Consider the following 13,320-nt stretch of genomic DNA (forward strand, 5'->3'; position numbering starts at 1 on the left):
TAGGCACGGCACATCTTGGTAGGGACAAATTCCCGCCATCCGTCGCACCGGAGATCCGGGCAGCATTCCTTGAAGACTGAGGATTGTTTTCAGGCAACGGTTTCGTGGAGCACCTATACAGTTGTCTACCGTACGACCGTAGGTGCTCCACCAGACCGTTGCCTGAACACAGTCCTCAAAGTCTTCAAGGAATGCTGCCCGGATCTCTCCTTCACACACGAGCTCCCCAAAAAGGCGTCAATCAGGTTTCTGCTCTCCAACGACTACAGTCAACACCACCTAGACTCTAGGTGGTGTTGCTACAGTAACCTGCTCCGTTGGCCAGACAATTCTCTCTCTCTTTGACTACAGAGAAGTAGTTACCCATATACCTATCGCACGGATTGAGCAGTACTCGGACAACCAGCCCGCGTTCTGCCTGCGACGCGAGGCGGAAAATGATCCGTTCTTCCCGTGCCCGCACCCAACATCAGTGATTCTGCATCTTTTGTTTTCTAATGCACTGAAGGAGACAGCAATGCAACACAGACGTCGTCATGACAATTGTGGCACGTACAACGTGCCACCATGCCGGAGCACCGATAAGGCGAACGTATGAAAATGCCCATGCGAGCGAAACCAAAGCTTTTCGCACCACGTATCAGCTGATGGGACACTCGTTACAGCGCTATGATGTAAAGGAAAGGTGGCGCAATCACTCCCAGCAGAATTCCAAACGCAATCGTCAAAGCACACCTGGCAAACACCACACACCCGTAGGCCGCTCCGTGCTTGTGAATGTTTACAGCGGCGCGTTCGAGCAAAGCCGGTCGTGGTTCCAGTGGTAAGTGTCAAATGGATTTGACACTTACTGCTGGAACCACGACCAGATCGGCTCGCAGCTCGTGAAGGTGCTTCCTGAGCATGGATCGATCTACGTCTCTTGTCGCTTTGAACAGCGACAGTACTTCCACGGTACGAGGGTGGGAGCGCAATGCTGGCGAAAAATCTCGAACGGCGCCTTCGGCAACGCCACTCGCCTCCACCTCCACCGGCAGCATACCGGCAGCCAGCCGGAGCCACTAAATGCTACCGCTGGCCTGAGAGTGGTGCATCTTCCATAATGCATTGTGCGGGAGGAGCCCGAGGAGAGGAGAATGCGGCGTCAGCTCTGGGCGTCAGAGGAGGTTGGCTTGCCAAAGCAGGGCCGCCTGACGTCATGCTCCCTCCTAACATTTTTCTTCCTCCATGTCTGGAAAGCAGAACTCAGACCTACTGGCTGTTTGTACGATTTGTAGCTAGTTTCCCTGCTGAACGTGAGTTAAAAGACTGCTTGATATCGGCAATGTCACTTGCGATTCGTTTTTGACCAGCTAACAGCTAAAAGCATATCTGCCATCCCCGGAGCGGGGTTTAAATCTCATTTTGAGCGACTAAGGGGACCGAGAGCTGCGGGTGAGCCAACCCCCAGCGGGTCTGTAGATTGGGCAAGTCTGTGAGGTCCAGGGTTCAACTCAACATCCCCACTCAAGAGAAGGATTATAAACTGTACAGTGCATTTGAACGAATATTGTCACGAAGCCAGAGACGACGCAGTTGTCTTGAAGGAAAACACGTTTATTGGAGCTAACTTGTGCTCCCCTAACAACTCAAAGAATACACAGGCGGCGAAGCAGCAGTCAACAAAGTGACGTGTGTGAGCGAACGTCGACGATCGGAATGCCGTGGCGTCTGTTCTGGAGGCTTTTATCTTTCAGCGCGACTGTTTCTGGAACCGTCGATTTACATCCAGAACATTGTAGATCGGAGAAGATTATTCGACGAAACAATCTGCTTATCTGAATGAGATAGCCCGTGCGGCATAAAAATAAAGAATGCAAGACGCGCCTCGCTTGACACAGATAACAGGGCCGGGCGTGGCCGGGCAGTAAAAACAAACAATAAATAAATAAACAAACGCATACATGGTTCGCGGCATTACCCCCCCCCTCTAAGAGTGCATCGACCCGATGCTGAAACAAAAGACAGTCCGAACAAACAACGAAAAAGTCCGTCATCTTGCATAGTACGGTTTCAAGCGAACCACGTGGACGACTTCGGGCCGCGTGCGTCGTCGTGATGTTCCGGAATCACCATCGGGGATCACCTCATAGGTAAGTTGGCCGACACGTCGTAGAATTTGGTAGGGTCCGAAATACCGTCGCAGAAGCTTCTCACTGAGTCCGCGACTTCGGATGGGAGTCCAAACCCACACACGATCCCCAGAGTGGTACTCGGCGTGTCGGCGTCGAAGATTATAGCGTCCGGCATCCACCAGCTGCTGGTCCGTTATACGAACTCGAGCGAGCTGGCGGGCCTCCTCCGCACATTGAAGGTATCCTTGGACGTCGGCGTTGAGGTCGTCATCTTCTACGTGCGGAAGCATGGCGTCGAGCATCGTAGTCAGCCGTCTTTGGTGTCATCTGCGTAGTTTCCTGCGTCAATGTATTGTACGCAAACGTGACAAACGGGAGGACTTCGTCCCAAGTCTTATGCTCAACGTCGACGTACATGGACAGCATATCCGCAATCGTCTTGTTCAGACGTTCCGTTAGTCCGTTCGTTTGGGGGTGGTACGCCGTCGTTCTTCGGTGATCCGTGTTGCTGTAACGTCCCAGTAAACGCAAAACGTCCTGAGGACGTCCTCAAATGGTCTAAACGTCCTGGATCCTTTACTGGGCGTCCAGGGGACATCCACAGGGTTAGATATTGTAAATGATCCCTCAATGGTCCATCCTAGAGCTTATTTTGGACCACAATGGATTGCGAATGATCCCTAAATGATCCGTTGTATTACTTCTTTTGGATCACAATCCGTATGGACGTCTGACGCTGCCGTTACCATGGAGGAAAGGCTATTTATATATAAGACGCTTATTAGTCTTATACAAACTTTTATCAGTTTAAATCTCCGTAAATCTCTAACCAAATTATTATGCAAAATAGGTCAACATTTTTTTTCTCACTTTCGCTCCTAAAAAATGCGCTGCTATCAGACATGAAGAGAGCTGATGGGAGCTAAGAGCGCTAAAAGTGCTGCGCCTGTGAGGACGCAAGAAGAGCAAGAATCTAACCCGAAAAGACTGCAACGAAGTCAAGCCAAGCCATGCCATGGTCTTCGTTGGGTAGCCAATATGGCGACAAACATCAAAGTGCGGTTGGCGTGTGTGAACGTTCAGGAAGAAGACGGCTAGAAACAAACGGCTTGTAGCATTATTTCACATCGGACGCGTGTGCATCGCGTCATCGAGAAGTGTTGGAGATGTGTCTAACGCTCGCATAACTTTGGCAAGTATGGACCAGGCCGCCGCGCAACCCATCTTGGACCCGTCACCTCGCCGCTTCGAACATCTTTGCTCCTTCTGCTATGCTGTGTAACGAACGCCTGACATGTAGGAAAGCGTGCGCATCACGTCATCGAGAGGTGTTGGAGATGTGTAGCGCCCGCCTAACATTTACAAATACAATCCGGGCCGCCGCCCGACCCATCTTTCACCCATCACCTCGCCGCTGCGTTAACGTTTTGCTGGCCGCAATCGCGAACGGATAGCGCCTCGTTATGCTACGGTTAGCGTGCCCGCTAACGCTATGGGCGCGCTAAAGTGGTGCTTTCCGCTATACTAAAACTCCCTATTTTTGTTGATTCTCAAGGGAATGCCTCACGACGAAGAGATTCCATTCTAATCGCGTGTTGCGGAAGGGTGAATGCCGTTTTGAAGTTGCATCACAATGGGAATGGTGTTCAATCGGCCATTAATGCGCTCGATGTGTGCCTATGACTGGACCGTGCAGGTTTGACTTGAGCTTTTTTGATTGCATGCTGCAGCTATTTTGTGGATTCGCATTGCAATTTATTCGTTTGTTCTTAATCAGGTTACGAAAGTATGCATCGTTAAATTATTCAGCCAGAGGAATTTGCCTGTGTACAGGGGGGACTAAAAGAAATACGAACGGAGCACACAGCCTCCGACGCATACCACACCGTCTGGCTGCGCTGTCAGTAAACGGCGCGCATGCGTAATTCTTTCAGAGTGTTTGAGAGTGTGGCCTACTGTTAGTGGAAATCCTTGATAAAGAAGGGACGCCGGCCATTTATTTTGGGGCGTCTTCTTATGCTCTGTCGCCACTGAACATATTGTTATGTACTACATTCGGGAGCCAAGCTCGCAGCAGGCTGATTGCGGCTAGCATGATGCCCTTGAACGATCACCCTACTCAGTGGCGACGCAGCGTGAAAAGACGCCTCTAAATAAACGATCGGGGTCGCGTCTTGATCAAGCATTTCCCATAAATATAGGCCACACTCTCAAACGCTCTCAAAGAAATGCGCATGCGCGCAGTTTACTGACTTTGCAGCCAGACGGTGCAGCATGCGTCGGAAGCTGTGTGCTCCGCTGTTCACATTTCTTTTAATCGCCCCTGTACCCTGATAATAAAACGTGTTGCCATGTTTCATTGCTTTGTTTGAACTTGCCACTGGTTCTGATAGAACTAGTACACTCTGGTAGACCTACCAGACTGATAGTAATAGACGAATACAGACTGATGGACCTAATCTAATAGACTAATACAGACTGATAGGTCTATTAGCGGCAATAAGTATGTACGTGTATTAGAATTTGTATCAGAATTTCGCCAATAAAAGAAAAACAGTTAAAAAGTTTATCAGAAGTTCTTTTTTTTTTCAAAATTAGCTAAGTCCACTTTGGGTGGAATCGAGAAAAACGTCGTTTTTTGCTCCCAAAATAACGGTGGCAACTGCTGAAATAATTTTTTGATATGGTGTAGAAGCAAGGAAAGGAAGGGCAGAGGCGACAAACACACACGGGCGCCTCTGCTCTTAGTCCCGTCCCTGCGCTGTTCAACTTCATGCAATGAACCAACTAGCCCAGTTACAAACCCTCCTAAAGGAAAGGATCTTATTTGAGCACTGAAATAGAAATGTGGCTGCATTACTTCCCTAAATGGTAGGTACTTGTAAAGTTCAGATCTGGCACACATTGATGTGACATGCAGGATTTGACCCATTTTGGATGAAAAGTTGTTAATTGCACAGGTCTTTGCGAGTGAATAACGGCTGGAAACATATCACTTAAGGGCTTTTTAAAGTAACCTGCACAAAAGTAGTAATATGACTCATTTTTCAGCGGCAATGCCTTGCTGCTCTGGAACTGAGGTCACTGGGTGTCGAGAGCACGATTGATGCGGACAGAAGTGTCTTCTTGGCAACATCCGCACTCTTCCTGTTCAACAGCTGCCTTTTCTTTATCTTGGAATATCCTCAAAAAGTCGGAAAAGTACTTCAACTCTTCATGCAGCTGCCATGATTCTCCTAAGCTAGAGAAGTCCCGTGATACCTTTCACCTTCAGGGGGGCTTACGTTGTGCTCGTACAAGCCACGCCTCTCTGGGGCACCTGAAAGATTCTTCCCTTTGCCTGAAACTGAAACAAAATTTGACACCAAGAACTGGTAATGTGGTTCTGCTCGAACTTCCAGGGTTTGTCTGTTGGGGTTCAGCTAGCCTATATACTCCGCTTTAGTTTTCTTGGGTTACCCGTGCCGTCTTTTCGGATGCAGTGTTTTTGCCTTCCCGCCAGGCACGGCTTCCCCAGGTTCTACTGTAATCATTTAGGACGTGCCCGATATCTGTAGTGAGGCCTGTTGCATTAGCTTGTGAAAAAAAGACCGAGAAAAAAGAACATCAGTTTGTATCCTGGAAGTGTACGAAAATTGTCCAGCGGCATCATTTTGACGACGTTCTGAGGATGTACGCTGGACGGACAAACGGACCCCGATTGGACTGGCTGAGGATAAGATATGGACAACCTGAGGATGCTGAAATGTCCAGAGCCGGACATCCTGAGGATTTACCCAGGTTTGTTTTGCGTTATCTGGGGTAAGATCCCTTTCATAAGTTCCGCAATGAAGGCAGTTCCGCGGACCGTGATTAGGACTTCCGGGGCTCCATGTCGCAGCACAACTTGGCTTATAAAGAACTTTGCCACTTCTTGTGCAGTCCCCCTCGGAAGAGCGGCGGTCTCTGCGTAGCGCGTCATGTAGTCTGTCGCTACGACAATCCACTTGTTCTGTGATCGTGACGTAGGGAACGGGCCTAAAAGGTCCATTCCAATCTGTTCCAATCCAATCCAATACACCACCGTTCCAACTTCATCATACTCAGCACTCCTTCGGAAGAAAGAGCCCATAAATATCTTGCCCTCTCCTCCCTGCGCTATCAAGACGCCACGTATCCCCTGGCCAACCATATACCTCCCCCCGACAACACCACCGTCGGCGTGCTCTTTGACGTACCGCCCTCTGACGACCCGGACACCATCCTACGCAGTCTTGTGGACTACAACCCAGCTCTGCAAATCCTCGACGTCAAACGCCTGCACAACACTCACCTTGTTCAAATACTTTTTAACGGCACCCTGGTTCCTTACTGGGTACGCTACAGAGGCGCTCTCCTCCGCTGCTACCCCTTCAAACGCAAGTCTGAAGCATGTTTTAACTGCTGGACCCCCAGTCACAGGAGAGACGTTTGCCCAAACCTGCCACCTACCCCACGCTGCACCACTTGCGGCACCACCAACCCGGCAGAACAGCACCCCTGCAAGCCGTCATGCATTCTCTGCGGAGAAGGCCACAGCACAGGAACAACAGGCTGCGCCAAAAGGTTCCAGCCGCGGCGCACCCAGAAACCATCCCTATACCGGAATTCCCAGTCGGACCGAGCCAAAAACTCCCCAACTGCATCCGGCACGGCACCCCTCACCCCTTCCCACTCATCGAAGACCTACAGCCAAGTCCTCACGTCAACAGCAGGACCCACCAGCTGCACTTCAACTCAGGTGAGCTCCCGGGGTCTGCTCCCTCTCTCAACCCTCCCTCTCGCAAACACAACTACCACACCCACCATCCCCTCACAATATGAAGCACTCATCAAGGAAATCCAATCACTTCGAGCAGAGGTCACCCGCCTTCGACAAGAAAACGCACTACTCCGCCAGCAACAACACAGCCAATCCCAACCCCCTCCACTCCCCCCCCCCCCCCCCACGAGCCCAACCTCGACCCAACCACCGTCCCCACCCAAACGCCACCTGTCAAACGCAAAGCCCTTTCGCCAGAAGAGGGTTACGACAAGTCAGACAAAATCCCCCCCCCCATCTAGCACCAGCTCTTGAGACACAACGACAAGAGTACCTAAACCTCCACCAAACCATCGTAGCCAACCAGACAGCAATGCAAGACTCAATTACTTCCCTCCATACGGAACTCCTTACATGCATGAAGGAACTACTACCTTCCAAATTCGCCCCGTCAGTCTCTGACCCCACCCACTTTGCCCCTCTCCCTGATGACGATGACTTGGAAGAAGATATATGAAGCCTGCCACATTTGGCAATGGAATTGCAGGGGCTTCGCCCACAAAAGAGCAGTCCTACAGACCCTCTTATCCACCCTGCCCACGCCTCCGGTAGTCATCGCGCTCCAAGAAACAGGCCCTTCTACTAAAGTCAAACTCCCTGGGTTTCAATCATTTCAATCACCCGATTTCCCATCTATCGCCACTCTGGTTCACCGCAACCTCCACACAGCTATCATCACCCTTCCCACCTCTCCTATTCCACATGTGCTAATCGCCGTTTATCCACCCAAACCCCCCCAGCCCATTTTGTACATCCTCAATATTTATAGCGCCCCCAAAGAACACACACACAACTTCCATCCCCTCTTCAAAGCAGCCCTCCACGTCGCCAACAAAAACCCCCTCCTCATACTAGGCGGCTTTAATGCACCGCACCCCGCCTGGGGATATAGCCACACCACCCGCAAAGGGCGCCTACTTTGGGAAGCAATCCAATCCCTCCGCCTCACCCTCGAAACCGACCCACACACCCCCACCCGCATCGGCAACAGCGCCCAACGAGACACGACCCCAGACCTAACACTCACCAGCCACCTCCCACACACCACCTGGCTACCCACCCCCAACAATCTGGGAAGCGACCACTACATCATCCAAACGACACTTCAGCTTTCTCATCGGCTATCATCTCCCATCACCCCTCACCACGTCACGGACTGGGACGCCTTTCGCGCCGAATGTGCCGAACTGCCACCTCCCGAAACCTTTTCTGAATCGGACTTAAACGGCTGGCTCGCAAAAATAATCCGCGTCAAGACTTCTTATGACACCCCCGTCGACCCCGAAATACCCCCTGCCCTTGCCGACACCCGAATGACGCATCTTTTGGAAGCATATCGTAGCATCGAGCGTAGGTGGCGCACCCGCAAACACAGACGTGTCCTGCGCCGCAAGCTTGCGTACCTCCAAACACAAATTCAAGAACACGCAGCAGCACTCACCCGAGCTCACTGGTACCAAATATGCGACGATATGCGCGGTGGGCTCTCCATGAAGCGCACGTGGGCGCTACTACGACATTTACTCGACCCCACCACTACCAAAGAATACACATCATCCCGCATTCATTCCCTTATCCACACATACCCTGGTACCGCAGCCCAGCTGATCTCCGAACTCCGGTCCCAATACATCCCCCTCAGTACCACCTGTACTCCTACGGGTACATACGCGGGCTTGCCTAACACCACCCTCGACGCCGACATCACCATCGCAGAGATCGAACATGCCATCACAGAACTTCGGCGCCAAACAGCCCCCGGAGCAGATAACATAACTGATAAACTCCTACGTAACCTAGACGGATGCACCCTAGACACCATCTTGAACCTGTTCAACCACCACTGGCGATCTGGCACCCTCCCCAATTCCTGGCGCCATGCCGACATCTCCCCGATACCGAAGCCCAATAAACCCGTCAAAATCGAACACCTCAGACCGATATCCCTCACGTCGTGTCTAGGAAAACTCCTTGAGCACATTATCACAAGCCGCCTCACAACCTACCTAGAAGATCATGACCTTCTCCCACACAACCTCACCGGCTTCCGCCCCGGCCTCTCTACTCAGGACACCCACCTTCAACTGCACAATGACCTACTTCTTTCCCCATGCAAGAGCGACAGTGCGGCTATCCTAGCCCTCGACTTGCACAAAGCATTCGACAACGTCTCTCACGCAGCCATCCTACGGTCTCTAAATTCCCTCAACCTGGGATCTCGCACTTACTACTATGTCGCCTCCTTTCTCAGTAACCGCACAGCAACCCTTCGCCTAGGGCCCCTTACCTCAGACCTCTTCCCCCTACCACCAGTCGGCACACCTCAGGGTTCGGTTATATCCCCCCTTCTCTTTAACCTCGCTATGATCCCTGTGGCCACCGCCCTACTAACTATCCCCAACCTACACACTTCTGTATACGCCGATGACATCACCCTCTGGATGACCAGTGGCAGTGATGCACACATCGAAGAGACGCTGCAGCTAGGAGCAGAAACTGTGAGTACAGTCGCCCGCACAATCGGTCTATCATGTTCACCGCACAAATCAGAACTTCTCATCCTACATCCCACCCGCCCACGCCCACCCACTGCGCCCCCCATCACCGTCTGGATTGACAACACACGAGTGCCTATCGTCCCCTCCATACGTATACTTGGCATCACTATACAAGCTAACCGCGGCAATACGCCCACCTTTCAACGACTCCGCTCACACACACTTCAGACCATAGGACTCCTCAGACGTATTACATCTCGGCACCACGGCCTCACGGAGCCCGAGCGACTTCGGCTGCTCCATGCTTTCGTAATTAGCAGGTTCACGTACCACCTCCCATACTGCAGGCTCACCGTATCAGACAAAGCCAAATCGGACTGCCTTCTCCGCAAAGTCTATAGGGCTGCTCTTTTACTTCCACCAAATGCCCCTACCGACCGCCTCCTTCAGCTTGGTGTACATAACACCACGTCTGAACTCATCGAAGCCCACCGCACGGCCCAAATCCACCGACTGGCCCGCACCCACACTGGGCGTTCCATACTCGCTCGACTTTCCATCTCAACCCCTATCCTCCCCCCATCCTCCGTCCCCATCCCTAGAGAATTTCGCCAACTCATAAGAATTAAGCCACTACCTCGCAACTCTCACCCCACATTCCATGCGGCCAGACGTGCTGCACGCGCAGCGAACCTACAACGCCTGCACCCCCCCTCACCTCATACCATCTACGTAGACGCTGCTATAGCTACCCCTCCCGATCTGCATTCTCCATAGTAGCGCTCTCCGAGGATAGCACACCTCAGGACTCCCTTACTGTCCTCACGAGTTCAGCCACAGCGGCGGAGGAGGCGGCCATATCCCTCGCCCTAGCCCAAGACCCCTGTCCAGACATCATCCTGTCAGATTCACAATCCGCAATCAGAAATTTCCAAGCTGGCCGGATATCCAAAATTGCCCTCCAAATTCTACCCCGAAAACCCCCTCCTCACCCCGTGGTCTTGTTGTGGGTCCCCGCCCATACAGGAATAGGTGCCAACGAGGCGGCCAACCGAGAAGCTCGAGCTATGACCACCCGAGCAGGCCCTTCGTTGGAGACCAACCACGGCCTTCCTAGCTCCCGGGACATTCTCATCTCGTACAGGGAAATCACACAACATTATCGCCTCCTCCGCCGCCACTATCCCCCCCCGCACCCCAGCCTCACACAGGAGGAGGCCAGAACCTGGCGCCTCCTCCAAACGCACTCCTTCCCCTGCAGAGCCTCCCTCTCCCACTCACACCCTTCCCTGTTCCCCTCCTCACTCTGCCCACTCTGCGGCGCCCGGGACTCTCAACTACACTCTCTCTGTGACTGCCCGCGCTCCCCTTTTCCCCCTTTCCCCACACCCACCCACTGGGAGCAGGCCCTGCGGAGCTCGACCCTGGAGACCCATACCACCCTCGTCTCCAGGGCCCAACAGGTCGCGGAAACCCTCTGGGCCACCGTCACCTCCTCCCCCTGACCCAGCCGTAAAATAAAGTGGTTCTCTCTCTCTCTCCAATATCCTGCGACATTGACTGCCGAACTGCATACTGAGCTCTTTTTCATGCCCGTCTTCGTCATCTGAAGAGGCCTTGTGCACCTTCCAGGAGGTCGCACCAATTTTTGTTGACCAATTTCTCCAAAGTATGCCGGGACTTGGATAGCAGTATCGTTTCGCGAAAGTATCAGAAAAACAGAACGCGGTCCTCTGCTCAGAGCTGGCCCGCACAACAACGGCGAGCGCTTACATCACAGTCGACGTCAGCTCCAACCGTTCGCCTTGAAACCACCGAGCACTCCTCGTCGTCCAGCAATACTACGAGGACCTTTTTCTGCCCATGTCTGTTCTCCGTCTGACGCATTGGACACAAAATGAAATAATCGACGAGGCCCATCCATCAGAAACCTCACCGTGTGGTTCCACAAAGCGACGCGGCGCGGTACGGCGACAACTAGAGTAAATGTTAGAAGACGACTCCATCGAACGTCGAATAGCCTCTCGGCATCTCCCGCCGTTTTTGTCAAAAAGAAAGACCGCACATGAGGGTTTTGTGTAAGTTATCTCAAGCACAACTGGGCGAAAAAAATACGTTCACCCGTTGCCTCGGATTGACGACTCGCTAGCGTGTCTACTAAACGCTGGCTATTTTTCGTGCACGGGTATAAAAATGTGGTATTGGCAAATAAAAGTCGACGGAATGAACCGGGAGAAAACGGTTTTTTGTGACGCCGGAGAGGCTTTACGAAATCAAGGTTTTGTCCTTTGATTGTGCTCAGCTCCCCCCTACTTTCAGACTTATGGGCACCGTGCTGTCATGCCTTCAGTGGCAAACATGCTTGCTATACCTGGACGACGTGATCATATTTTCCACCACGATCGAAGAACACCTAGAACGTCTGACGACGGTCGTCGAGGCCATAAGATCCGCCTGACGTACACGGCAACCCGGGAAAAGTGACTTTGGATACGAGAAGTGCTGTTGTTTTCTATGCGGTCAGCAGTGCCGCAGTTCGCCCTTATCCTGGCAAGGTATAAGCGGTCGCCCAGTTCCCCACGCCGGTCAAGAAGAAACCGCTCAGGTGATATTTAGGCCTGTGCTCCCACTACCAGCAGTTTATTAAGAACTTTGTCCACATTGCTCCACCCCTCACTCGTATTAGCCGGGATGATGCCGTATTACTCGGGACTGACAAACCAGAGAGTTCGCTCGCCGAGATGCTGAAACGGCTGCAAATGCCTCCACTCCTGGCCTATTCACGAACGCACCCGCCACCACGCATCATACCGACGCCAGCATCTTTGGTATCAAGGCTGTCTTTCTGCAATGGCCAGAAGGGGCCGACACATATATAGCATGCACCAGCAGAATACTGTTACGCAAAGAAGCCAACTACTAGGAAATTAAAAACGAGGGTCTGGCGGTCCTGTGGACGGGGCTGATATTTCGACCGTACCTAAATTCCTATTCTTTCACACTGGTCAGCGATCTTCACTCACTTTGCCGGTTATTGATCTTCAAAGAACCGTCCGGACGCCCAGCACGCGGGAGCGTCAGGATTCAGAAATTTGATGTTACCATCGTGCACAATGCCCACCAACAACACGCGGATTCCGACTGATCCTCGCGAGCGCCAGCTATTTCAGCGTCGGCAAATCACTACAACGATGACGACGCCTTTCTTGGAGTGATGGACGCATCGTCTCGCTCGAGCTGTAGTCCGAGCTACAGATCCAGAGCTGTAGTCATTCATTGAATTATCGTAAGAATCGGCGCCTACCGTGCAGAATCCGGTTTTGTGAGAATTATCTTTATTAGATATCCGGGAAGGATATCTAAACAGGACAAACCTTTCCCACGTGGCAGAAGCTACCTTCTTTTTGTTTTCGCAGCACTCAGGAACTATATTTTGCAGGCTTGCCATTGCGAGCCAACAGCGGGTCACCACGGCTACGCCCGTACTCTAGCCAGGATCCAGCAAGCCTATTGCAGGCCCTAGCTAGCAGCAACGGTGGTACGCACGTGTCCCAAGTGCTAAGGGCGGAATGCACCGCTACTACGACCAGTGATTGTACTGCAGCCTGTTTGAATGCCAGGAAACCTTTTGAACAGATTGAAATTTACCTTTTGGGACAATTTCCGACGTCTTCTGCTGGTAACAAGTGTAATATAGTTGCTACCTACTACTTCACTAGGTACGTGGTCGCCCTCAAGCGGGGAAGGCCTCTCATGTCACACAGTATTTCATTACACAGATTGGTCTCCACTACGTTGCTCCGGCTATTGTTATTACCGACCGACGAAAAGCATTTACGGCTACCCTCGTCGAGGAAATCATGCATCT

Source organism: Haemaphysalis longicornis, unplaced genomic scaffold, assembly GCF_048455015.1.
Source record: "Haemaphysalis longicornis isolate Haplotype H1 unplaced genomic scaffold, Haemaphysalis longicornis Haplotype H1 scaffold_166, whole genome shotgun sequence".
Classification (NCBI taxonomy): domain Eukaryota; kingdom Metazoa; phylum Arthropoda; class Arachnida; order Ixodida; family Ixodidae; genus Haemaphysalis; species Haemaphysalis longicornis.